Here is a 27,989-nt window from a genome sequence, read left to right as displayed (position 1 = left end):
GCATCCCCACCAGCACTGCGCAAGGATCCCCTTCCCTCCATCTTTGTTACCTTTAATAAGATAATACATGTTGCCTTTTAGTTTTCAAACAACAGTCATTCTAACAATTCTGAGGTAATACCTCATTGTGGCTTTGATTTCCCTTTCCCTGATAATTAATGTTTTCATGTACTAAAAATGGAACCCAAAACTAGAAGAATCCTGGGTCCTAAGGACTGAGACATAGCACACATTCCCTCAACAATCTCCAGTTATTTTTATTTAAAAAAAAAAAAAAACTAAGTCTTTATGCCTCTGAGCCACTGAAGTCAACTTGGTTTCTCACAAACATAATTCTAAACTGATGTGATAAAAAAGAAACACCCTGCCCCAACTACCTTACCAATTACTGAAGATGACAGATGGGCCCAGAGCCACAAGAAATCATCGGTATTTAATTCCAACCAAATCCCTAAGGAAGCTGCTTCTAAGTGAGCCAGAGTGCTGGATTATCTATAACGTTTCCAAATTTCCAGTGATGGGCATTCCACAACTTTCGTCATGAAAAAGCATTTCCTAATGTATTCCAAAATCAGCAGCCACACTCAAAAAGACTCACTCAAAATTCAATGCTTAGATTGACTAATGTTCTCTATGTTAGTTATTACCTTTAAATTCTAGGAAGAGCATAAAGTTGCAACTTCATTTGCATGATGCTTTATATTACATATCTGCTCAACTGAAAAGGAAAGTAGTTTGTGCCAAGCACTGTGCTAGAAGCTTTGTGTAAGTCATCTTCTACGATCTTTGCAATAGTTCTGTAATGTGGATATAAAATGTGCTCACCATATAAGCAAAAGTAAGTGACTTGTCCAGGCCTCTCAAACAAGCAGTAGAACTAGGATGAAATGCATCGGCCTGCAGACCCTGAACTGTTTCTACTACCTCCATTCTCCTCGAAGTCAGCAGCTGCTGTTATCTTGACTGTATGGCAGACAACAATACCAAGTCCCTCGATGAAGAAATGCTCACCTTCATTGGATTGAATCCGTAAAAAGGTCTTGTGGTTTGAATTTTATCCTTGTATGTGTGTAAAATACAAAACTGCAGCCAGTCAGTTCACTATGCAGTGGGTTTTAGCTGGTCCAAACCTAACAGATGTTTAGGGCTAAGGTGGTTGACTCTTTACAGCCCAGTGCTGAGTGAGTGGAAAGAATGATATAATAAATGGTACAAATCAACGATACACTGACATCTGAACTCCCACTAGTCATGACGGTAACTTATTTGGATATTAGGTTCTTTGCAGATATAACAAATTAAGATATAACAAATTAAGATCAGGTCAACAGGAGCAGGCAGTACCCTATTCAATGACTGGCATCCTTAGAGAAAGGAAATGTGGACAGAGAGGAGAACACGATATGAAGATAGTTGGAGATTGAGTTGGAGGAATGTGTACAAAAGCCAATTTTCAGCAACCACTAGAAGCTAGGAAGAGGCAATAAAAGATTCTCCCCTAAACTCTTCTTAGGGAGCATAGCCCTCCTGATATCCTTGATTTCAGACTTCTAACTTCTAGGTCTATGAAAAGAATGCAGTTCTGTTGGGTGAAGCTTCCAAGTGTGTGGTGATTTGTTACGGCAGCCCGAGAAAACTAATACAGAAGTTAAGCCCGACTCTGGGATGTGTTGGACAGAGTAGCAATGTACGCACAGTTGAGTATGCAGTGATGCCTATGTCGGGTTTTCTGGGGCTGGTGCACTAGTCGGATGGAGCCAGGAATGTGTCTAATACTACTTCCTGCCCAGTTCAGAAAGGCATTGAGGGGAATGAGAGAGATGAAGGGTAGCAGATGGAGAGAGGGAGGCAGAACCGGGGATGGTGGGCGGCTTGGTCCCAGCGAGGCCAACAAGATGTGAACAAATAACAAGTGTTCAGGAATGCGAGCAGGAGTCCTCCTTGCTGCATCCAAAGACAAAGGACCTCATTCTTTCCACTCACTCAGCATGGAGCTGTGAAAAGTCAACCAACTTAGCCCTAAACATCTGTTAGGTTGGACCAGCTAAAACTCACTGCATAGTGAACTGGTTGGCTGCAATTTTGTATTTTACATAATGCCAAGGATACTGTTAGTAAGTTCATTAAAGGGTTCAATTAGCAAAAACAAATGCTTAGAGATACTGAAGAGATAATTATTCCAAATGTACAGCCTGGAATGTATGAAATTATTAATAATACAAACCCAAGCCAAGAAAATATTCCTGTTAAAATGAAACTATACAGGGATGAGGAACTGAAAGATATCTCAAACTTACTTTTCACTACCAGCCTTACTTCACAGTGGAACTATCACATTTCTAGATAGTTTCTAGAAAGACATCAACATTTCAGAGATGATAATTCTACTATAAGTTATGACGTACATGAAATAAATCTTGCCAGAATGTCCCTCTTACTAGGGTGACCAATTCATCCTGGTTTGAGAATGTCCTCGCGTTAGCACGGTAGGTTCCAGATCCTGGAAATCCCTCAGTCCCAAGCAAATCTGAACACCCTCTAGTAAACAGAAATGATGGTCATGTGCACAAGAACCTAAGTCAGGACATAATGCAAACATCCAAAACACGCAGTCAAAGAAGACTCATACAAGACAACTAAGCCCAATGAATGAGTCCACATGAGGTCTGCAGGTTTTTGAAGATCAAAGGTCTCGCAAGTGCACTCACACTGGTGACCACTAGCTTCTCACCACTGTCTCTCACTCTGGTCTGCTCACCCCTCCCTGTTCCAGGACTCAGGTAAGGGCCTCTTCTTGCCTATACTCACACCTCTCTCATCCAGTTCAGGGTTTAAAGTCCTGCCTCTATGCAGGACAAGAGATTCACTTTAAGAGTCTGCTCCTGCATGCACTGAAATTTCAACTTATTAGTTTTAAAATAGGTAAATAGGAAGGTTCGGTTCTTCACAAAGACAACTGATCTCATCAAGATCTGGAATTTTTCCTTAAAATAAAATTGGCTTAGACAATTCCAAATGAATACTGTGCCCATGCACACAAAGATTAGTATGTTCTCTTAAAACAGCAAGTGGAAAATAATAAAAATTAGTGACAATAGGAATTCAGTCAATTGGTTGAAGTTTTGCTGCATTAGTTTAAAAGTCCAAGCTATAAAACACTAAAAGAAATGCAATCACAAAGCTTTTAAGAAAGTACTAAAGCTATAGTTAGGCGGCAAAACCGTAGGAAAGAAGCTGGGAAGGGCTCGGCTTCCATAAAGAAAACAGAAAGATTTGTGATTTGTATGTCAAATTGTAAATTCATACTTTTCAATTTCTGTAACATGCTTTCTAAAAGAATTTAATGTTCTTTATGTAATGTGAATTCATTTTTAATTTCAGAAAGTTATGTCATCAACTGCATTAGCCCAAAGTACTACATAAATAAATACTAGCAGTACAAATCATAGCCCAGGACCTATCTAAAAAACCAAAATTCTATACTGACATCAATATTTTGCTTCACAAAATAAATAATAAAATGGAATTTCCACATGCCTAATATCAAATAATGACATTTAGGCTGATGCTATCTTTTATAAAAAAAAAGAAATCCAAAATCATAATCTCTCAAAGAGAAGAATAAAAATTTATTTTGACCTTTCCATTTAACACTCAGTGAAAAAAAAAATTGCTTTTCCTAGCTTAATCCTACCTGAAAATTCAGAAATAAAATCTAAATTATTTTCCTATTTCCCATTTATCAACACCCACAAGCAAAAGGTCTCATTAGCATACATAGTGCCCTGTTGCAAGAGGAACAAGTTTCCTTCAGCTCAAGAAAACCAAATACACTGCAAATTCCTTTCTCAAACAGGAGTTTTTCATAACTAAATTCAAGACTGAATACATCACAAAATATTAGTCCCAGAATTTTTATTAATGTGATATTAACTTTTGAAGATGCCACCATAAGTAGCTTTATAATCTTAAAAATCTAAGTCATCTTTAAGTCTTCACTAAGGTCTGCACAGCTTCCCAGAGACGTTTCCTCACTCCGCCGAAGCTAGTCCTGAGGTGTTTTCCCTTAGGACACAGCAAAACAGGCAAATCTTCAGGTGTTCATGGCAGATTGTTTGTAACAACCAAAAGGTGGGAGCAACCCATGTCCACGGGCAGATGAATGGACTTTTTAAAAATTCAATACCAGGGACTATTTGGAATAAACTTCGGACATGTGCTACAGTATGGGTGAACCTTGAAGACGTTATGCTAAGTGAAATGAGTCAGTCACAAAAGTGCAGATTTGTATGATGTCACAGAGAAGAGTTCTTTTAATACAAAATCATAGAACATAGGGATTGCTGAGGGCTGAGGGAGAGGAGTAGTCATTTATCTCGTGAGTCCAGAGTTTCAAGTGGAAAAGATGAAAAGGTTCTGGAGATGATGGTGTGATGGCTGCACAAGAATGCGACTGTCCTGAATTCCATTGATCTGTGCAAAATAGCTAAAATGGCATATTTCATGTCACATGTTTTTTACATCAAGGAAAATTGCAAAAGCTTTGGGCAGCCAGGCCTGTGGGTGAGTGAAGCAGGCATGCTTGTGACAGAAGAGTGGGGAGTCAGGTAAACAGGAGCAACAGTGTCCTCTCAAGCGAAAACAGGCTTACTCAGCTCACTCTCCACGTGGAGGTGGACCAGGTATTAGAGACATGTGTTTTTATAAGAGAAACTTCAAATCTACATATGATTTCAAGAGAAGCTTACTATCCACATTAAGTTGGCAATAAATACTTCGCTTTAAAAATCACTACAGATGCAATAAAGCATGTGTGTTGGCCTCCTGCAGACACCTGTGTTGTGGGCAGTATACAAGTGACTTTTCTAGCCTGTGTGGACCAACCAGAAACCCCTGAAGGAAGGCGTAAGAGTACATCACAACTGCAACCTTCTCCCAGGAAGCCAGAGGAGTGGAAAGAAGCATCTTTAATGTGTTTAGTTTTGCATTTGTGTATCTAAAATGAGAACCTTTAGTCTGATCACCCCTATCTCTTGCAAGTGAAACTGTAAAAGAGCCTGAATTTTAAAACAATCCATGTTTAAATTTTCTGTCTCATTGGGCCCTCCCAGCTGGTGCAACAGGTTAAAGCACAACACTATGAGGCAATCCACAGCCACTGCGGCTCGAGTTCGTTTTCTAGCCAGGGGGATGACCCACGTGACATAGCGGACCTCTCCTATTCTACCTGTCCTGCTCCCCACTCTGTCTCTGGTGAATCTTTCTCACCACCCTCCTGAATCTCTGGCCTGTACCCCAGTTCTGTATGCATAAATAAATAAATATTTTTATATAAATAAATATTTTTTAAAAATCTTTCTGTCTCATGTAGTTTGACAGCAGGCAATGATGATTTCAAAATAAACAAACAGAATCAACTAATGTGAGTCATTATCAGATGACTGCATCTCTGGGTAAGAGCTAATCGTTCTTAAAACACACCCCCGGCTCTTCAAAATAACCAATTTTATTTTTCATTTGCGTTTATTTCATGATTCTTATTCTGTAAATAGCGCAAATAAGGCCTTTACTGTAAGAGTGCAACTTGAAGTAATTGATTGCTAGGCAGAGTGTGTGATCGTGTGTGTGATTATCGAGCACCTTTTTATGCCCCACCCTGTGACCGGGACCATCCATAATAGATGAAAACTGTGTCCATTCATTCTCCCACATGAGCACTGCACCCAACCACCTACCCTCCATTTCAGATAGGACAGCAAGGAAAGAAAATGTGAAACTATTTGAGGGTAGAAGGCAGAATCAACCCTTTAGCGCCTCTTGGATTCCACCTGGAGGAAATTCTTTGTGCCAAAATAGCCTCACGTGTTAGCGCCAGAGACAATAAGAGGGCATTCAGACCTCCTCGGCCTTAGTAGGGAAAGATTTTCTCTTCATGGCACAGATAAGGCATCTGAGGTCAGTTAGGTGGTTTGCCCAGAGGCACATCATAAGCAGAAGGGACCAGAACCCAGATCCCTGCTTCCAAGGCATGCCCTCCCCCAACCCCTGCCAGCCCACTGCCCACTGCATTTCAGCAACAAGTACACTTGTTCCTTCGAGAAGCATTTAATGTGCGTTTCCCATCAGTATGTCAGGTCTGCCACCAGATGTTTTGGGTTCAACTTGTCACATGTGAAGGTTTAGGCAAGAGCAAGGAGGGAAGAAAGAAAGTTCTCTGTTCCCAGCTGGACCTCACAAGTCTGTGCCTGAGGGGTTAGCACAGATCCCAGGCGGACCCTTAGCCCTGCACATTCAGGAATTCGATGTTATCAGTTCCTTCAGGGGTACTGAGACTCTGCGGAACTGAGTCACACCAACCAGGCCCTGATTCATGAACAAAAAGCCAGCTTAAATGTAGAAACATATTGTTAGGCAGACCAGGGTATGCTCCTGTTCTTCTCTGAAGCCCCTTATGGGGAACCGAATAAGGAAGTAGAAGTTCTTGGAAAATGCAGATTCGAGGAAGGAGGGCCTTGGAAAGCCAGGCTCCCACAAACCGCACTGCTCTTTCACACGACCACGTGGCCTTCCCGCCACATGCCCACCACTGCTCTTCTTCCAACCACTCCCGACTCCATTCTCTGCTAGAAAAAAATAATGTGAATTTCTAGGCCCAGAGTTAGACTCGGGAGCCATGCAGCAGGCACACCACACAAATTGCAGCACTGGTGGCACTAGTGAGACTCTGGGTGGCCCCCACTGAGTGGGGTCTCCCCTCACACAGGGTGAGACCCTTCTGCCTCCTCCTGGGAATTCTACAAGTGCCTTCATTTCCTTTTCAAAATTCCCTTTCCGCAGCTTTCATCCCCACACTTCCCACCTCTGTCTATGCAGGCGTCTCTTTTCACAAAGCTGCTTTTTCAGAGGCAGCTCTTTCTGCCTGCTTGTGTTTGTGCAAGCGTCCTTTCCTTTTTTATAATAAGCCTACCCTTCTGGATACAAAAACAAATAAAATAAAAACAAAATTTCCCTTTCTGTCTGAGCTACACAGAGATGATCTTTTGTCTACAATTGAGAATCTCCAACCAGCATAAACCCACCTAACAGTTGCACCATCAAATGAAAGTCCAACAAGGAGAAAGACATTTTAGCAGATGAGGGGACATTTTGAATCTGGTTCTCCTGTGGGAGTGCCGTCAGTAAGGAGATGATCAGTAAGAAAATAAGCGGATTCAAAACAGTGGTATAACCACACACACGCTGCACCACTGCTCCAGAGTTGAAGTCACTGAGATTCAAAGTAATTGCAAACACGAGGGCCTGCTAGTTAACCTCCACTGGCATCAATGTCCCTGATTCAGTAGCTAGTTGAAAACCAAGCAATTACTTCCCAGGGAGTATTACTATGGTTGATAAATAAACAGGGTGATTTAATCATCAGCAAGATAAACGAGGTGTTAGTCCTAAACACTGTTAAAGGCTTAAATTGCATAAAAGGTATCCTTTCCCAAATACTCAATCATGCTGAACTGCTGCTCCATGCTTAAAAAACAATACTGATTATGCTAAAGAGAGAGGATATAATCACCTTTCCAGGACTTTTTATTTAGAAAAAACCTCTCTATTCCCACAGCAATGTATACATATGTGTGTGTCTGTAGACATGTGCATTTATACACAAACATATTATTCAGAACTGTTCCCCACAATTCATCAGTAATAAGAGACAAGTAGGAGTCCTGGAGAAAGAAGCTTGATTTCTTAAGGTAAATAAAAAAAGGTATATTTGGCTTTGAATTCTTTGCTAAAAGACAATAATCCAGGCCCTCCCTGGTGGCGCAGCAGATTAAGGACTCAGCACTGTAAGCCAGTCGCAGCCACTTCAGTGGGAGTTTGATCTCCGCCCCGGAGATGATCCACATGGTGCAGCAGACCTCTCCTGACCTACCTGTTCTGCTCCCCACTCTGTCTGGTGAATCCTCTCACCACCCCCTGCACCTCTGGTCTGTACCCTGGTTCTGTATGCATAAATAAATAATTTTTTAAAAAAGATAATAAGGAATAAAATCTACAACCTTGAGGACTGTCTCCCTCCTTGCTTTTGGCAGAATCAGGATGTGAGTTTAATACAACTGCACCCTAAAACTTGGAGAACTAGCCTACTCTTCAGTTACAGCAGAGGGCATAGGAAGAAGAACTCGACACACTTGGCAGAGGCCAGTGTCCCAGGCAAGAGGACCTTCCCACTGGGAAGAAAACACTTCATTTCAGTCAGTCCTTCAATTTACAAGTTGATCATGTTCTAGTTCTGTCCCCACCTGGAATGCTTAGCATTTTATAATCCCCCCTGAACAGGGCCATCCTAAAATAAAGAGCCCTCTTAACCGCACAGTTCCGAAGGAAGCACATAGCTTTGTCCTGTGGGTCCTGCACTGTCTAGACACAACGTATGACCTTCCTTTGTGGAAATGCATCTCAGTGCACCAAATACAGACCTCGAGTCTCTAGCTTCCAACCTCCAGACTGTCACAGACTTTATCAGTAACAGCAAGACCTGAGCTTGCTCCCCTCCCCCATCCAGGTTGACCAGTGGCAGCAGACCTTGACCTTGCTCCTCCTTGACCCTCCCCACTTGGCCACCAGCAGAGACAGCAGGGGGCAAAAAGCAAGACCTTGAGGTCAGTAACAGGGAGCAGGGAGCAGTGCAGGGATGGAGTGGGAAAGGAGAGTTCTCTGCGGTTTGGGCTGACTGATTTCCCCCAGCTCAGTGGGGGACTGTCTGTCCTCTTAGCTTTCATTTCCACTGCTGGTTGCTAAGTGCTATACATAATGCAAAAGTAAATAGTTACACAGCACAGTTTGGGATACACAAAAACACACATCAATCAGCCAAGGGGAAAAACTCTCACAGTTTCGAGGTTTATTTTTAGATCCTGGTTGACCAAAGGAGTAACCTAAATGTCCAAAGGCAGAGAACTGGGCCTGAAATGTATGTTTAGAAATAGGAGACACTGACACCACAGATCTCCAGGCCCATCTCAGCTATAAAATATGCATCAGTCAGGTCCGCTGGTGTTGCAAGCACCTTATAGTAGTTCTTGGAAGAGGAGGCAGCATCCTAAGCACTCACAACACTAGTTCAATAGCAAATGTCATCTGCTGATGGACTTTCAAGACAGCAGCATGATTACAACACAGAATATTGATAGCCTTTACAAAGAGGCTCAAATTAATAAAATAAGGCTAACCTGAGTACAAATCCACTAAGGAGAGGAAAAGGGTTCCATTCATCTTGTATTTCCCACAATATTTAGCCTTGAACCCAGCACACCTACAATAAACACCAATTAAATTAATGATAATAATAGCAATGCTCCCAGAAGAGCCCTCATTTCTAGGCAAAACTAAAATTATGACCTTCCTTAGATGCCCCACATAGCAATCACACTAGCCAGCCAGATTTGAAGTTTCAAAGATGAAGTTATCATTATTAAAGAGAGTCGGGAGGAAGACAGAATAAAAGAATGAAATAAAATAAAATAATGAACTATCAGAATGGAACAACAGAAAAAACCCTAAGTGATCATTAAGATTTGGTTGACTTCTTTGCCCATATTTGTGACTCTCCCAACTCACGGTGGCACGTGGGCAGAGCCGATGAGGAAAAATGGAAGCACAGACAACACCTGCCTGCGTGGTGATGTTCATGCTACAAGGCGAAGACCCGGGGCCCAAGGGAACAAGGTATTCAGTATTAATATTTAATTCCAGAAAAATGCAAAATCTTCCTTCCCTTAGAAATGGTTCTTCTGATTATAATACTGCTAGGTTGAAATGGGAGGCAGGGGAGAAATGCACTGGTAGAAGTTACTTATGGAGGACAAAAATCCATTCAAGGAAGTGCTGGGATGATTTGATTAGTAAGATAAAGAAGAAAAATAACCAGCTTAACTTCTCATTTCTTCTTCAATCTACACCAAGTATGTTATAATTTATTAAAAGATAATATTTTTCTAATTAAGAATTTTTTTAAACTGGTAGAAAACAGAGCTGAGTACTTTAGCAAGCCCTATGAAAGAATGAAACAAGCCACCCTGTCTCATTGGAAGAAATATAGTGACACACTTACCCACTTAGCAAAGTAAAATTATGTTAGTGGACAAGCAATACACTGGGGAAATATTAGTAGTAAATGTGAACACAGATTTTTCTTTATATGTTATTGAAGATTTTATTCCCATGACACATATTTAAGTGAGAACCAAAACAAGTAAGAGAACAATATATGTGTGAGGTGACTGCTTTGGTAACAAAAATGAGCCCCCGTTTGTACCTTTAAAAAGGCATGCATGCACAGCAAGGAAGCTGAGGAGACTTAACATTAGCTCTCTAGGAGGGTATGAGTAGCCACGAACTAGCAAAGCTTATCCTTTGTATATCTTTGTCCTGAATTATAATCTGGGAAAAGATATATAATTTTAATCTTAACGGATGAGAAAACCATCTAAAGGTGCAGAACATGCAACAGAAAACTTGGAAGAGAGACAATGCAGTTAGTATACAGTAGAAGAAAGAGATGGTTGGCCCCAGTAGTCAAAGAAATAAAACGAAAACATTTCAGTTACCAAGTTAGAAAGAGAATTTCAAAGTAATGATATCCATGGCAAAAAGATGAAGTCAATATCCTCACCCAACATGAATTACTTTAACCCATCTGGAAGACAAATGTCCACATATGTCAAGATTTTTTCCAAGTTCAAATAGCCAATCTATTAAATCCACTAGAACATTTCCTATGATCTTACATACAGAAAAAGTTGCTGTACAAAAACGGTAACAGCAGGAAAGAATTTTAAATTTACACCAAATGACCAACAACGAAATGGCTAAGAAATTGAGGTATATCCCTTCAATGGACTATTATAAGTTCCATTAAACATTGTCCAAAAGCAACATAAATTTCTTTAAAAAGTAAAATCTACCATCTGTTTACTATAAGCTTTGCACGCCTGACACCAGCATGTGAGGACCTGTTCCCACACCAACCTATTTGCTAACTCTGGGCACACCAACTGAGGGGCCCATAATTCAATTCTGACACTAAAAACCCTGAGTCAGCACAGACTCCTCAGTTTGGGGGCTCAGTCCCACAAGATCACTGCTTCTTTAAACACCATTTACAAGAACCAGGTTGTCACCTTCACTTCTGGCCAATGGGATGTAAATCAGGGATTCCCACACACTTTACTTGCCGGATTACTGGTTTATTATGAATGGCTACAACACAGAAACAGTTGGAAGGAAGCAATGCATAAAAAATGGGGCAAGGGGCCCTCCCTGGTGGCGCAGCAGATTAAAGCATAGCACTAAGAAGCTAAAGCCACTTCAGCACGAGTTCAATCCCCACCCCCGGAGGTGACCCACACGGCGTGGCAGACCTCTCCTGACCCACCCGCTGCTCCCCTCAGCAGTGTACTTCGTCCATCTGCCTGTTCTGCTCCCCACTCTGTCTCTGATGAATCCTCTCACCGCCCCTGCATCTCCGGCCTGTACCCAGTTCTATATGACAGATAAATAAATCTTTAAAAAAAAAATGGGGGAAGGTGCAGAGCCTCCTTGCCCCCTCCTCACATCTCACCTGCCCATTCAGCAGCCCAGAAGCTCTTTCATCACATTGCTTGGGATTTTCATGAAAGTTCCATTAAAGTGCAATTAATTAAATCACTGACCACTGGTAACCAAACTCAGTCTCCATTCCCTCTTCACTAGAATTGGGGTAGCCAGCGAGATAAGGGACCTGAAAGTTCCAACACCTTAATCACATCCCCACCACCACCACCCAGAGTCACTGCATCAGCATAAGTTCAGATATGGTTAAAAGTTTAGTACTGAGCTCAGTGCCAGGAACTGATGACAAAGACTAAGTACAGATAATCGATTTCTACTCATTGAAAGTTGTTACCCTTACTTCGAATTTACAAACACACCTATATTCGTATTTAAGTTTATTATGAACATTTTCATGGGAACATTCTAGTTTCCTGTATGTGCTGCCAAAGCACTGAACACCCTACTTTTGGAGAAAGAAGGAAACCTGTATTTGCTTCTTATTATATCACAATTATCATAACTTGAGACTGTGGTTAAAAGAAAAGCTAATTTTAAAAATTACCCACAAATATGACTATGTAACTAAGAAAAAAAATCTACAAAATTAATGAAAGGAGGGGACCTCCCTGGTGGTGCAACAGGTTAAAGAAGAGCAGTACAAAGCCAGCCGCAGCCACTTGAGCCCGAGTGTGATCCCCGGCCAGGGAGCTGACCCACATGGCGCGGCAGACCTCCCCTGACCCGCCCGCTGCTTCCCTCAGCAGTGTATTTTAGTACAGCTGCCTTTTCTGCTCCCCTTTCTATACCTGGTGTATCCTCTTAGCCTCCACACCTCTGACCTGTACCCCAGTTCTGTATAGATGAATAAATAATAAATCTTAAAAAAATAATGAAAATAACTGTTCCTAATATTGACTCTAGTTGCCTTTGAATATTTCAGTTATGTGTGGTATTTTTTCTTCTCTCTAAATTTCTACTTTGTGCCTTACTGTCATGTCAATGCCTTGCTTTTATAATGGTGGGGGCCAGAGTAATGAAGGAACACAGTCTTTAAGTGTCTGGAGGAGAGACTATATGGCACAGTCTTCCTGCTGCTTCCCAAGAAGCTTCAGAGGCCAGGACTGTCTTCTGATGTTTACCATGTATCCTATGGCCCTGCACGGGAAGAGCTGTCATGTCTTCCAACAGGTAAGGTCATAGGGACACAGCACCCCAGGCATCACCATCCTCACCCCCCACTTCCAGTAAATCACCGAGCAAAATCTCATGAAAGAACTCTTGCTTCATGTCCTCCTAGAAATGCTAGATCACATGTCTAAAGAAACATGTGCAGTGTGTGTGTGCATGTGAAATTCTTGTCATCCAAACTCATACTCTCAGTCCATCCTTGAGCCTCAGGTCCTATCCCTAAGATGGAATCAGGCAAAATGTTAATATTTCCTTCAAGTTCATGTATTGGTGAGATAAACATACAAACCCTCTGTATGACACCACAGACATGTGTCCTATATATATCACCACATCGATCTTTACTTTAAAATAATTTTTTAGACCTTAAGTATTAACACTGGCTCTCACTGAATTACGGGTAATAATACTCAGTTCTGTTCCTAAAAGCACAGGAATAACTCAGAAAATTTTAATTTCAAAACCACGTGAAATAATACCAATGGTGCACACTGTTGAAAGACATTCTCTGAAATGTTTATAAAAGCAAAAAAAAAAATTTAGTAAATAAAATAATGTCCCCCTAATTTATCTCTTTACTAAATTCAAGAACTTGCAATGTCTTATAAGAAATCTTTTTCTGAAAGGTGGTGCATTGATACCTTTGTTACGAACATGACATGACTTCCGTCAGCAGGACACTGCACCTTGCGTGAGCCCACCAACCTTCTCGGGGAAGCAGGTACCAGTGACTCCATATTTGTCACGGAGGACTCAGTTCCTGGCCATGGCACAGCTAATTGTGCAGCACTAAAAGTGCAGCAAGGTTAATCCAGCTCGAGTGACTGTTCTTTCCACTACAGAACTAAAGACTACTCTGCATTCCTTTTTCTTTATGCCAAAAACATCCGTTGCCCAAGTGTGGCTTGAACAACCCATAAGAAAAACAACTGTTATCAATTAAACAAACAAACAGACTATGAATGCAGATATAGTCACTCTGGATGAAGAAGGTGCCCGATTCCTATATTAATTTTCAAAACGTTAACCAGTCCAAAACTTAGAACAAGAGGAAGTAGTACATGACCTTCCAATCACGGAAACAGAAAAAATAAACTAGTCAAGTGGTCTGGTGGAGAAAAAGAAAGGTATAGAATGACCTAAAAATAGCCTCCATCTTATCTCTGCTTTAATAATAGCAGATTAGCATGCATTCTCTTGGAAATGTCACCTAGGCAACCAGAAATACAAAGACAAAGATGTTCGGAAAATATATATGCATACAAATCTATTTTTGCCATCGCTTGAACAGAAATGATCACCATTGCAACAACAATAACTTGAAAAATATACAGAGATGAAGGGTAAGATAAGAACAGGAGAAATTTTTGTAACTAGCTACTCAGGAAACAGTAGGGTAGTAAGACATGAAGATTAAGAAACCCCCTCCCTGGCCCTCCCTGGTGGCGCAGTGGGTTAAAGCATAGCACTGAGAAGCTAAAGCCACTGCAGCATGAGTTCGATTCCCGCCTGCCCCGGAGGTGACCACATGGCTCAGCAGACCTCTCCTGACCTGCCCGCTGCTCCCCTCAGCAGTGTACTTCGTCGATCTGCCTGTTCTGCTCCCCACTCTGTCTTTGGTGAAGCCTCTCGCCGCCCCTGAGCCTCTGGCCTGTACCCCAGTTCTGTGTGTACAAATAAATAAATCTTTAAAAAAAAAAAAAAACCCTGATTGCCTCAAAAACAGGTCAACAAGCCATTTGGTATATGAAACATGTTTTCCCTGGGTGTTTAAAAATATCATACTTTGAACTCATAAACCAAAAACGGATTCATACTAAAGACGCAGGCAGGCAAATTTAAATATTTTTGGAAAACTGTCATGAGTCTAAGGTAAGAAGGGTGAGTACATGTCCCTTCTCTCCAGGACTGGTCCCCATCTGTGCCTCTTGTCTTGGTGCAATTGTTTAAAAGCACTCCTTTTTCACTAAGAAAGAATTCTGGCAGGAAAATTAAATTATGCTGCACCCTATCGTTAGACAAAACACCTCCTTTGACCACTTGACAGTGTTTTCAGTACTAGGTTGGCACTAAGATCAGCATGAAAACTGGACAAGAGGAATCCCTGACCTCCAGAACCCTCCTTGAGAAGACAGAAAGAACAAAAGAGAAAAAAATGATAATCACCACCAGTGTAACGAGACTGTAAGTGCCTTCTTTCAGCTCAGAGACAAAGTAATCGGTGTATCTCCACAAGTGGAACGCTCCGTAGAACTAAAGGCGAAAGAAACTACACTACTGGAAGCCTCACTGTAACCAGGTAACCCCTGCTATAGCTCCTCTCGATTTCTTTTGCCTGGTGAAAACACTAACCAAGTTTTCCATAAAAGCAATGCAAACTGGGTCCTCCCTTGTGGCGCAAAGGGTTAGGATGCAGCACTGCAAGCTAAACGCAGCCACCTCAATGCAAGTTCGATCCCCAGCCCAGGAGGTGACCCACATGGCACAGCAGACCTCACCTGCCCCGCCCACTGCTCCCCACTTCGTCGATCTGCCTGTTCTGCTCCTCACTCTGTCTCTGGTGAATCCTCTCACCACCACTGCACCTCTGGCCTTTAACCCAGTTCTGTGTGAATAAATAAGTCTTTAAAAAAAGGCAATGCAAATTTATGAATTCCAAAGAGGATTTTTCTCTCACAACAAGTGAAAGGAAAAGCAAAAGTAGCATTCAGGACTTGTTTTGCAGTAGCTTTTCTGGAGACAGCACACACCCTGAGTAAGGAGAGCAGCCCAGGGAGCTCCTTCCCTGGGAAGAGGCTAGTATGTGCTTTGCCCAGGCTAGTATGTACTGGCCCACTCCTGTAGTGACTGTATGTTATTTGATATGATTTGGTAACTTATTTGGGGGGTCTGAGGATGCCAAAAAAAATTATAAAATAAATTAATGGTTCTTTGCTTTACACTATTTTGGCTTATTTACAAAAGATTCTATAGGTACACTCTACTTTCCGAAAATGGAAGAACTAGTATTTTAGAGACAGAGAAAAGGACCACAGTCACATAGCATTTATTACAATATGTTAAAACCAGTGTTTTATTTGATTGTTAGCTATTGCTGTTAATTGCTTACCATGCCTAATTTAGAAACTAAGCTTTCTCATAGATATGACGGTCTAGTAAAACTCACGCTGTATATATATGAAAGGTTTGGCTTCAGCTGACTTTCAGGCATCCACTGGGGGCCTTGCAATGTGTTTCCTTGCATAAGGGAGCACTGCTATATTGAGTTCCAAACTGGAAGCTATGTACTCCAGGCACCCAAAACAAGGGCGAGGATAACTTTGGCAAGTACCTGGCTCATCTGATGAGTAGAGCACATCAAATGGCGTAAAACAAGTTCGTTGCAGGGCAAAATTGATTCTGTCTGGTAGTCGACAATGATCACATTTTTGGGGTAAGAGCCAAAATCCATTCCCTCTGTGCCTTGGAGAGGCTGTTGTAATTAAGGTTTGTGTCTCTCCAGGGGACAGCTAATTTGGGTTCTCTGCCACTTCGCAATTTGACTTCAAAAGGAAAAGAGGAAAGAATACTATGTCAAATGTCCCTGCTTTGTATTATGTTATACATTCTGTTGTATCGTTGTTATTATGACTACAACTAACTTTGGAAGTGTTTGTTTTGAATAGTGTACCTGGAGTATGAAGCTACTCACAGAATTTTTCTCAACAGCTGGGGGAAAATGGTTTTCCTCACACAAGACCAGAGGCTCAGTGCAAAATGAGAGTGGCCCCAGGCCCTCTCTGGTGGCGCAGCGGGTTAAAGCGCAGCATTAAGCAGCTAAAGCCACTTCAGCGTGAGTTCGATCCCTGCCCTGGAGGTGACCCACATGGTGCAGCAGACCTCCCCTGGCCTGCACGCTGCTCCCCTCAGCAATGTACTTCGTCAATCTGCTTGTTCTGCTCCCCACTCTGTCTCTGGTGAATCCTTTCACCCCTGCACCTCTGGCCTGTACCCCAGTTCTGTATGCATAAATAAATTTTTTTTAAAAAGCAAAAGTGAATCCCTTGGCATATAAACCCAAACCAACAACAAGCCCTAGAAATCTGACTGTGGAGTTGAAACTACCAGAGGTAGACAGTGAGAGCAAAGCAGGGTGGGCACAATGGACTCTAGTGGAGGCTTATGGGTACCCCACTGGTGGCTGTAGATGGTAACAACCTAAAGGGTATGAGCCTATATCTCTAATTGCATACACGGTCATAAAGGGATGTTACCCAGTTTCAAAAAGCCTATTTATTTAAAAATCTATTAATATATAAATAATCCTCGAAGAACCCTAGGAGAAAAAAAATTGAGAATCCTTAATTACTTAATAGAAAATTAAAAACTGCAAGATGACATCAGCAAAGCATTCACCCAAGGATCGGTCTCTTCTCAGTACAGGCCTCTTGTCATCATACACGTCACTCGCCATGAACTGGGCCTGGTCTCTTGTTCAAGCTGACAGTGGCTTCCTTTTGCTTATCTACCATCTTTCCTTCCTCCCATGGGGTGATGGGCCAATTTACTTGACCTCAATAAGAACCAAGGGCAAGCTGGGGAGATCTCTTGTTGGCTACCCCACTTTCCCTTCCATAGTCCCCGGGTTCTGTGCCCCCAGATGCTGATCTCAGACATCAGCATCAAGGGCCATCTTTGACTTCTGATTCCTGGTAGAAGTGGCCCAATGGTGGGTCCAGCCCCCTGTTGGAGGAATGGGGAAGGAGGGCAAGATATGGGGTTTATTTCCCTGCTCCCTCCTGCTGGGTTGCATGCTACAGGTTGATTTTGTTTGCCAAAGACAGACCACCTGCTAGACTCCTCTGTGGTCACCCCAATGGGGTTTCTTTTACTTCTCCCTCCTTGTGTGCACTCAGGCCAAGGGCTGGTAATGGCGTCCTGCCATTGCACTATCCTTCAAGGCTTTCTGAAACCCTTTATTACTCTCTTCACAATAGCCTCTTCAATAGGACTTCTCAGCAGGATGAAAGAGCACTTTCTATTTCCTGCCAGGGCCCTAACTGATTCGGCAGCTCATTGCCAGCGCTTGGCCACACCTTGGGGGACCACGGAGCTGCAAGAGTAGATGATGACTATGGCCCACATGGCTGCACTCCAGGGCTGGGCACTCGGGAAGCAGCGTGTCCACATCACCACAGGGGAGAACATGTGCTGGGAGTCAGGCCTTTGCATGCTCTGGCATGACTTTGAGTGAGTCATCACATCTGCAAAATGAACACAATGACGGTTCTTCACTTCCGGGGTTGTCCTGAGCATGTGAGGCCGTGCAGGCATCACACAGGCCTGGTGCAGGTCTCCCCTGCCAGCCAAAAGTTTAGCATCCCTAGGCAACCGCTCACAAGAGGACGCAGTGTCAAGAAGCAATTAGCAGCCATTTATAAGAAAAAATGTTAAGTGTGCCCACTCCTGCCCCACCCCAAAATAATGCTGCCTCTAGAATGGCTTCTGAAAAAGCTGAAGACAAATTTCTTTTTTTTCCATAAAAATGAGAGAGCCTCTTGGGCATTTTTTGATTAGTGAAAAGTGAAACTAATGCAGATCTTTTGTAAAAGTGAAGTGACATAAATTGAACTTTCTAAACGTGAAGGATACCTACACCTTAATATTCTGGGGCCACATGTGGCTGTGGACTGTGGATAAGTGAAAGGAAAGCTGTGGATAAGGAGGAAATTCTGTCAAGAACACATGCATGCAAGTCGAGCTGAGTGACCAGCAACATTTAAGAACCAGATTTGAAAGCCAAAGCTTTCTGAAACTTGAGCCTCTCCTGCTTCTGTTGTCCTTCCCTGAAAGATTCCAACATCTTCAGCCTTTTTCTGAGTAATTATAGTTTTTAAAGCACCCAGGAAAGTCCCAGGTGAGCAGCCAAATGAATCTGTGCTTCATTTCCTCCAAGCCCGTTGAGCTAAGCAAAGCACACAAAACTTCCAGCTGAGGCAAGAGTCAGCCTAGTTTTTTTTTTTTTAAAGATTTATTTATTTATGCATACAGAACTGGGGTACAGGCCAGAGGGGCAGGGGCAGTGAGAGGATTCACCAGAGACAGAGTGGGGAGCAGAACAGGCTGACTGATGAAGTACACTGCTGAGGGGAGCAGCGGGTGGGTCTGCCACACCATGTGGGTCATCTCCCTGGTTGGGGATCAAACTCATGCTGAAGTGGCTGTGGCTAGCTTCACGGTGCTGCACTTAAAACCCATTGAGGGCCAGCCTGGTTTTCGAGAGCTCCATTCACTCACCCATTTCTTTCAGAACTAAACGATGGTAGATCTTAGATGTTTTGTTCATTTAGTTATTTAAAGTTAGAACGAACTTCAACAGATCTAATCAAACGCATTTCAAAAACTTCAATTATATCAAGGATCCCAAATTAAATCTAGGGACAATGACAGAATCAGAGGATCAAGGGTTCTAGTGTGCACTCATGAAAGGCAATGCCCCCCAAAACATGTCCATATGCTAATGTCCTGTAACAGATGAATGTGACCTGATTTGGAAAAAGAATCTTTGCAGATGCAATTAAGTTAAGGACCATGAAGTAAAGCCACCCTGGATTATCCAACTAGCCCCTAAATCCAGTGACAAATGTCCTTAGAAGAGACACATAGCAGGGAGCAGGCAGAGGCCAGTGACCCCAGAGGCAGCCCTGGGAATGATGCCTCCTATTGGCCCTGGCAGACAGAGAGGCACAAATCCTCCCCAAGAGCCTCCAGGGAAGCCCAGCTCCGCCAAGACCTTGACTTGAATTACTGGTCTGCTGAAGAGTGGGAAAATAAATTTCTATTGTTTAAAACCCCCTCTTTGTGGCAATGTGTTATTACAGTGGCCACAGGAAGTGAATACAAGCCCTAAGCCACATCTCTCACCTGTGGCCTCAGCTTCACAACCTCTGGGATGGAAAATATGAATGCATGTTCAGAATGCATGTTCTATTTTCAACAGAAGGCCTGGTGCTTGCCCCAGAATAGGTGATTTCCCCCAATGCAGTGCTGGAGACCATAATAATGGGGCTCCCACAGGCCCTTCCAGCCAGAGCCCCCTGCCCTGCCTTGGAAGGTGGCTGCACACCCGCTGGACACACCAGGCACCGCCTCCGGCCAGGAAAACACAGCTGGCACTCCCATCTCCTTCACCAGAGCGCTCTTTCTCCAACGCAACTGAGGGCCATTAATCTCTAAACACTCAGGTTACACTGTCAGCTCCTTTGAGGATTTCAACTAAAAACCAAGCCAGACAAACATTTTTTCCACCTGTGTTTCAAGAACAGATTGTCATCCCAGTCCTTTAAAGTATTTTGTTATCGACATATAATTAATCAGCTGTGAAACAGGCTTTTGAAATACATGTTGTCATTTGTGAGGGAACAAAAAGGTGGATGGATAGTCACCTACTCTACATTATAACAGTCAAGCCAAGTTTGTACATATCAGATCATTCCCAAAGACTCAAGATGCACAGGGCTGGAAAGTATAATGTTCCAGATCTATCCGAAAGTATAGGAAATAAAGTGCCCCAGCTCCACAACTTACTACTGATCTTAAGGAGGTCAATCAGTCTCGTGATGCTTCAGTTTCCATCCCTGCAAAATAAGGTGACCATGATGCTCCCGGGTGCCGGATTCTCTCTTCACGTCCCTCCTCCCTTCTCCACTCAGGTTTTGACCCTGTGAGGCTGATTTCTTTGTGCAAGGTAATTCCTGGGACCAATTGGGAAACCCCCACAGAAGATCACAGCAGGGAGAAGGGAATGTTCGGGAATTATTCACCTGCCTCCCTGCCTGACCATGGTCCTCTACCAAACAGCAAGTCCAAAAACTGCTTTCACATCACCCTTTCAGACCTGAGGTGGAAAAGCCTTGTGTGCTCTGCTAACCATTCTAGGTGATTTCCCTTAACCTTACCTTCATCTTTGTAAATAATTGCTTTGTTAAACTTTTTTCAGTTACATCTTTTTGAGTATGTCGCCTGCCTCTCTATGGGAACCTGGCAAATAGACCCTTCAAAGAGTTTATCAGGACTGATTGAATTAGCACTTAGAATACTGCCTTGTTCACAGGAAGGGGACACAGGCATTTATTAGCACTAAGGTTGGCAGCAGCAGTCAATGTGATTACGGCACCTTTGGTATGAACTATCCCAGTGCCATATTTATCTCACCTTTAGTGTGTCGATAAATATCATATCCTCAGTCATATAGATGTGAGGGAAACTAGCATGCCTTCCTCCATCCAGAGGTTTAAAATAGCCTTCAAGCTCCATGCTGCCTTGCTCTTCTCCCCTCTCTAATCCCAGGCTCCCTCTGAGAATGCCATTGCCACACACTACAATATGCAAAAGCTCCTGGCACTTCCCTGAATAAAATTCACTCTCACTGCTCCTCAAATTCAATCCCAATTTATCTTTACGAGCATATTTTAAAAATTCATACCTACTATGGTGTTGGATTTTTTGTTTGTTTGTTTTTTTAAGTGAGACAATAGCAAATGTTGGAGAGGATGTGGAGAAACGAGCCCTTATCCATTGCTGCTGGGAATATAAAAACAATATGGCAGTTCCTCAAAAAGTTACACATAGACTTACCCTATGACACAGCAATTTCACTTCTGGATATAATGTTACCCAAGAGAATTGAAAGCACAGACTGAATGGATATCTGTGTGCTCATCTTATAGCAATATCATTCACACTAGCCAGTGATGGAGATGAACCAGATGTCACCTACAGATGAACGGATGAACAAAAAAGGGTGCAAATTTACCCAGCAGAGCATTTATTTCAAAAAACCTTCCCTAAACCTTTCCTAAGCCAAAATGGCATAAAGCAAGAGGCAATTACTATTATTTTATGGGAAACTTTTTGAGCATTCCAAGACCCCCAAAATAACCTACCACATCATCATACCAAATCACATGATGGAAGGTGACACTAATGTACAGTAAAAGCAGGAACGACCCAATAAACAGAGTCTGTATAAAGCAATTCCCAGGGGGGAAACCTGGTAGTGTTGCTCTCCCACTCTGGGTAGCCCCTGCCTTCGCTATGTCGCAAAACAAATCCTGATGTTCTTGCTTTTCAGTTTTTGTCATAAAAGGGAGCATCTTCTGATTCCTTTTGGTTAGCAAAAGCATGTACTCTGTGAAGCCTTTTGTACAACTGAAGAACTTTAGAAAAGCAGGGCATACTTTTCCATTGTATGGGCACAATGGAATTTTATTGAGCTTCAAAAGGAAAAGCCTTGGATAAACCTTGAAGATATTATGCTGAGTGACACTTAAATAGCTTGAATTTGGGCCTTCCCTGGTGGCAGAGTGGGTTAAGGCACAGCTCTATTAAGCTATCTGGAGTCACTGCAACAAGAGTTCAATCCCTGGCCTTGGAGATGGAGATGACCCACATGGCGCAGCAGACCTTTTCCTGCCTCGCCCGCTGCTCCCCTCAGCAGTGTGCTTCCTTCATCTACCTGTTCTGCTCCCCACTCTGACTCTGGTGAATCCTCTCACTGCCCCTGCACCTCTGGCCTGTACCCCAGTTCTGTGTGCATAAATAAATAAATTTATTTAAAAAATAGCTTGAAGAACTTTTAATGGAGATTGAATGGGAACCTCATGTATATACATAGTGCACTCCATAAATAGAAGCTGCTAATGTTAATTGCTGTGGTAGAACGTTCCTAACTTCTAGGAATCATTTTTAATTTTTGTGCTCCGTGTGTGATTTCTGTCTTCACTGTCCTTCAATGATACTGTGCCATGGAGGCAGAGACATAGGAACGGTAAGGTCAAAACCTGTTTGCCTGTTTCCTAATCCCACACCCTGGCAGACATCACTAATCAACCCTACTCCTACTCAGCCTTGCTGCGGAGGTCTCCAGCTTTCCAGGCAGCCACTAGCAATCAGTCAGAGATGACATGCAAAATGAAACCAGTTGTCTCCATTCCAGAACAACGTGGCAAAGCTTTCTTACTTTTCTTTTTTTTTAAGATGTATTTATTTATGTATACAGAAGCGGGGTACAAGTCAGAGGTGCAGGGGTGGTGAGAGGCTTCACCAGAGACAGAGCGGGGAGCAGAACAGGCAGATCGATGAAGTACACGCTGAGGGGAGCAGCAGGCGGGTCAGGAGAGGTCTGCCGCGCCATGTGGGTCACTTCCAGGACCAGGGATCGAAATCGCACTAAAGCAGCTGCAGCTCACTGGCAGTTGTGCCACTGGAACCAGTTGTGCCACCAGGGAGGGCCAACATGGCAGTTTTCTAAAAACAAACTAGGTAGTAAATATTATAGATGTGGTCTCGATCACATTTTTTTCTTTGTGTTTTCACTTGTTTTGTTTACAATCCTTTAAAATGTAAAAAGCATTTTTACTCTCTCAGCCGTATAAAACACCCTGCCTTAGAACCTTGAACCCAGACTCAGAAGCTGTCCCAGAGAACCAGGCACCATCTAATCTCTCTGCAGGGTTCTGTAGGCCCAATGAACACTTGGCAGTGCTGCTTCAGTCAGAAGCACCCCCATGGAACAGCCTGAATTGCCTGAAAAATAACAGGGGAGCTTTGATGAGAGGAGAGATCCAGTTCTCATCAGACCAATGCTAGCACAAGCTGACAGCCCTCTCCCGGGAAGCCACACCCAAGCAAAGCTGCAAAGCCGATGCACATCATGGCCTACACTTCCGCCTCCAGAGCCAAACTCACTGTGAGACTCCTTCAAAGAACTGAACTTCTTCCCCCACCAATCAAATCCGAGATGTCCAAGCTTTTTATGAAGGAAACAAGGAAAGCGTTCAGGTCCCTACAGTTCTCTGTTGTTTGCAATTTAAAAATACCTCTGTGGCCCTCCCTGGTGGCGCAGCGCGTTAAAGCACAGCACTGAGAAGCTAAAGCCGCTTTCGCATGAGTTCGATTCCCGCCTGCCCCGGAGGAGACCACATTGCGCAGCAGACCTCTCCTGGCCCACCCGCTGCTCCCCTCAGTGTGTACTTCGTCGATCTGCCTGTTCTGCTCCCCACTCTGTCCCTGGTGAAGCCTCTCACCACCCCTGAGCCTCTGGCCTGTACCCCAGTTCTGTATGTACAAATAAATAACTCTTTAAAAAAAAATGGTTCCAAAATGATATGCCACATTTCTTTCATTCTGATTTTTTTTCTTTGATTCTCCAATATTTCCTTTTTCTTTTTCCATTTTTTTTTCCTTAAAGATTTGTTTATTTGGTGATGGGAAACCCAAGGGGATTGCAACTAAGATGGAAAACTGCACAAAATATGTAAAAATAAACTAAAATAAGATAATAAAAAATATAATAATAAATTTTTAAAAAAGATTTGTTTATTTGTGCATACAGAACTGGGGTACGTACAGGCCAGAGGTGCAGGGCAGCAAGATGACTCATCAGAGACAGAGTGGGGAGCAGAACAGGCAGATCAATGAAGTAGGCTGCTGAGGGGAGCAGCAGGCCGGTCAGGAGAGGTCTGCCGTGCCATGTGGTCACCTCTGGGGCAGGTGGGAATCGAACTCATGCTGCAATGGCTTTAGCTTCTTAGTGCTGTGCTTTAACCCCTGCGCCACCAGGGAGGGCCCCTTTTTCCGTTGTTTTGTTTTTTTCTTTTTAATTATAAAGTAGTATATATAAAGATTGGTTTGGCTCCTCTCTCTATTATTCTCTGGCTTTAGTGAAAAGGACTGAATGAACTTTGCTCTATTGAAGTTCATTCTTTCATTGAAAAAACCTTGACTGACAGTCACAATCCATCTCTCAAAGCACTTGAAGGTAGGGATGACTGATGTGTAGATGTTGGTGCAAACTGATGGGGGTTCTGCTTGGGTAATGAGGCAGCAAGAGGCAAAGAGCAGCTCCATCAGCAGCTGGGGGTGCGGCCAGGAGGGCAGGGGATGCCATGAGCTCTGCTAGAAAGTTGCCTTGCTGCAGTTTAGTTGAAGAATGCACAGGAGTTAGCCGGGGAAAGAAGCTGGATGACAAGGGCTGAGATTCAATGACTTAGGCCAGGGTTACACAGAGGGAGGCTTTGGAGATGAGGCTGGTAAGAAAATAAAGGTGGAGTCATCACAGTTCCTGGAGTTTAAACTACAGCCTGAAAGCCACAGAAAAATCTCTGAAGGAAATTAAACAGAAAGAAGGACTTAGATTTTTGTTCTCAAATCAAGAGTTCCAGTCACAATTTAGAGAAGCAATTGCAGTAAGAAGGTCCTGATTTGGAGCAAGGCGCCTGGTTATGAAGGCAATTGGAGCAATTCAGGCAAGAAGTGATGGGGTTATGAACTAAATCAGTGACAGTAGGAGCAGAAAGGAGGGCACAGACGAGCAAAAACAATAGGGAGAGCTCACAGATATGCAGCGCTCACTCTGTGAAACACGCTGCTTAGGCATTCATTTTACCTTCCTGACAAGCCTGAGAGAGGTTTGGTACCAATTATAAACCTCTTGCCATAGAGCAGGAAACAAAGATGAAGAAAGGAGCTCACAGTTCAAGAGCTCAGCCTGTCTCCTCAGAACTCAAGCCTGGCTTTGGATCAGGCTGGCTACTGAATCCATCTCCTCACAGCCCACGGTCCTGGCACACTTACAAGGAGGCACTAAGTGGCTGAAATGGAGACATCAGTGAGGCCTCCACTGTCTGCCCTTGGGGAAGCTGAACACTTGGGTTTCAGCTTCTTGAACTTCTTCCTCCGAAGGAAGTTCCTCCCCAAGTTTGTACCTGCCCCAACCCCGCCCCCCACAACACACTCCCACCATCTCACCACCATCCCCTTCTGCTTTGCAATCCTTGAGTCCTGCATTTCACCCTCAAACACAGGCTTCTCCCAGTTGGAGTTAAAAAAATAATAATAATAACACCTCACAAGCATTGCCAATTAAGTGAGAAACCTCACAGTGACCCCTGCCCTTAGTAATATAGCTGCGAAGCTCTGTTATTTTCAAATCAGTCAAAACTGGGGAAACTAACTCGCCCTTGTGGTTTCCTTCTTCACTAAGTAGACCTTGGCAGGCCTGAAACTCAAGGTAGGTAGCTGCCTATGGAACAGAATATTCACCATAGTTTGGGCCAGCGTTTAACAACAGAAGCACACTGGGTCGCCAGGCCTGCAGCCTCACACAGCACCACAGAGCCCCACAGGAACAAAGTGGCCCCGACGGCGGGGGAGACTTTGAGAGAGCCCAATGGCTTTCTTTCTCCAGGCTTGAAAGTTAAAGCAAGCATCTGCAGCGAGAAACTTGTGTATTTCCTGCGGACAGGGAGACCTCCTGCCCCTCCCGGGCTGATACAACCCACTTTGCACATCCTGCTTCTCTGGAAGCTAAAAATAAATCGGTATGCACTGAAAAACACTCAAACACATCTCTCTAGCACACCCCTTCCCGAGTCCCTGCAGTAAGAGATGCAAATCTGTCAGCTCCAGAGTCCAGAGTGCAGACCACTGCTCTCTCCGGCCCTAGCATCTTCGGCAGCTCCGGAGATTGCCACGCCAGACACCCTCCCTGACACAGGCCTCCTTCCGCACTGGGGTTGGCGGTTCGCAAACCCGGGAACCAGCTAGCGCACACGACCCCAACCTGCTCCCCACCCGCCGAGAGCGAAGCCCTGTGAGCGCCGGGGGAGGTGCGCGGACGCCCCCTTCCGACCCAGCGCGCCCCCTTCCAGCCGGCCCCGCGCAGCTCCGCGCGTCCCTCTGCAAAGTTGCTCTCGGCTCTTCAGCCACCAGCCTGAGGCGCTTGGGCTTTCGTCTTATTTTCCCAGAGAGGCTTTAGGGAAAGGAAAGGGAAGCTGAGCAGTAAACAGCCCAGGGCAGGGCTGCAGAGACCGGGTCCCCAGGGCTGCCGGCTCCTCACACCCACCTCTGCACCCGCCGCTCCCGGAGCGCGCCCGTACCCCGAGCTGCGGCTCCCGGCGCCGCCGCCCCCAGCACACCCACCCGAATCTCCAGTCCGACTCCGCGCTGGCTCCCGGCAAGCAGAGAAGACGCTGCGACTCGCCGCCTCGACCGCTCCCGGCGTCTGTGTCGCGGCGCGGGCGAGGCGCCGGCAGCGCCTTCCCTCCGCCCGCCTCCCCCTGGACAGTATCCCCGCCAGCCGCTCCCCCTCCCCAGCCGCGCCCTCCGCCTCCCTCCACGCTGCCGCAGACCCCCACCACTACCCCCAAAGACCCTAACGGGGCTGGGCTGCCGGGTGCACGGGGGGCCGGGCTGAAGCGCGGGGCCTGCAGGTGTAGTGGACGTCTCCACCGCGCCCGGTGGCCTGGCTCAAGTCCCTTGTGGCCCCTAGTCCTGGCTCAACGCCTAGGTTTTCGTCTTGCTACACTAGCACGCTCCGTGTTCGCCTATTCGGGTCGCGGGACGGTCAGATTCAGCCTAGGGCACCTTCTTCTGACTAAGGGACCCTGGGGGCTGCAGTGGAAAAAACTGAAGGAAGCTCAACAGTCGGGAGGGGCTGCTATGGAGTAATCCAGAGTCTCCAGGGAGTTCTTTAGGGATGGCTTCAAAATCTCAGGTGGATGTGTGAATGCCCTTCCCTCCATCCCGGCCACTGGAGATGAAGAGAACCATTTGCCTTGGCTGATGCTGTCGACCTATATACAGCGGCCGCAACATGTTCTTGTCTGGCTGTGTTGTCCACTCGTGTCCTCTCAAAAGCCACTGCAATATCTTGTGCTTGTCAACCCCAGCGACATTTCCAGAATCCACAGGTCTCCACAACAACTCAAAATACTTCATTGAAACACTTGTTGGGGGCCCTCCCTGGTGGCGCAGCGGGTTAAAGCACAGCACTAAGAAGCTAAAGCCACTTTCGCATGAGTTCGATTCCCGCCAGCCCCGGAGGTGACCACATGGCGTGGCAGACCTCTCCTGACCTGCCTGCTGCACCCCTCAGCAGTGTACTTCGTCGATCTGCCTGTTCTGCTCCCCACTCTGTCTCGGGTGAATCCTCTCACCACCCCTGCACCTCTGGCTTGTACCCCAGTTCTGTAGGCACAAAATAAAAAATAAATCTTTAAAAAAAAAAAAAAAAAAAGCACTTGTTGGAGGTGAAATAACAAAGCTGTAAAGGCCCATGGGCTGGTCTTGCTATAGTGAGAGTGAAGTCTCCTAATATGACTGGTTATGGAAATGACACTAGCATTTGATTTGAAAAGGAAGTAAGATGTTCACCTGACCAACACCGTCCT

General features: G+C 44.3%; 1 protein-coding gene across 2 annotated transcripts in view; it reads right to left on the bottom strand.

The window, feature by feature from the left end:
* Nucleotides 1-26,824, bottom strand: part of NCALD (neurocalcin delta) — a 312,691-nt gene extending 285,867 nt beyond the window's left edge. For both annotated transcript variants that reach the window (XM_012722992.1, XM_012722993.1), the window contains exon 1: nucleotides 26,740-26,824. The gene's annotated coding sequence lies outside the window, so the exon portion shown is untranslated. The remainder of the gene's footprint in view (nucleotides 1-26,739) is intronic.
* Between the last annotated feature and the right edge of the window lie 1,165 nt (nucleotides 26,825-27,989).

This window comes from Condylura cristata, unplaced genomic scaffold (genome assembly GCF_000260355.1).
Source record: "Condylura cristata isolate star-nosed mole 26May11 unplaced genomic scaffold, ConCri1.0 scaffold00009, whole genome shotgun sequence".
Classification (NCBI taxonomy): domain Eukaryota; kingdom Metazoa; phylum Chordata; class Mammalia; order Eulipotyphla; family Talpidae; genus Condylura; species Condylura cristata.
This window is presented reverse-complemented; position numbering and strand designations above follow the sequence as displayed.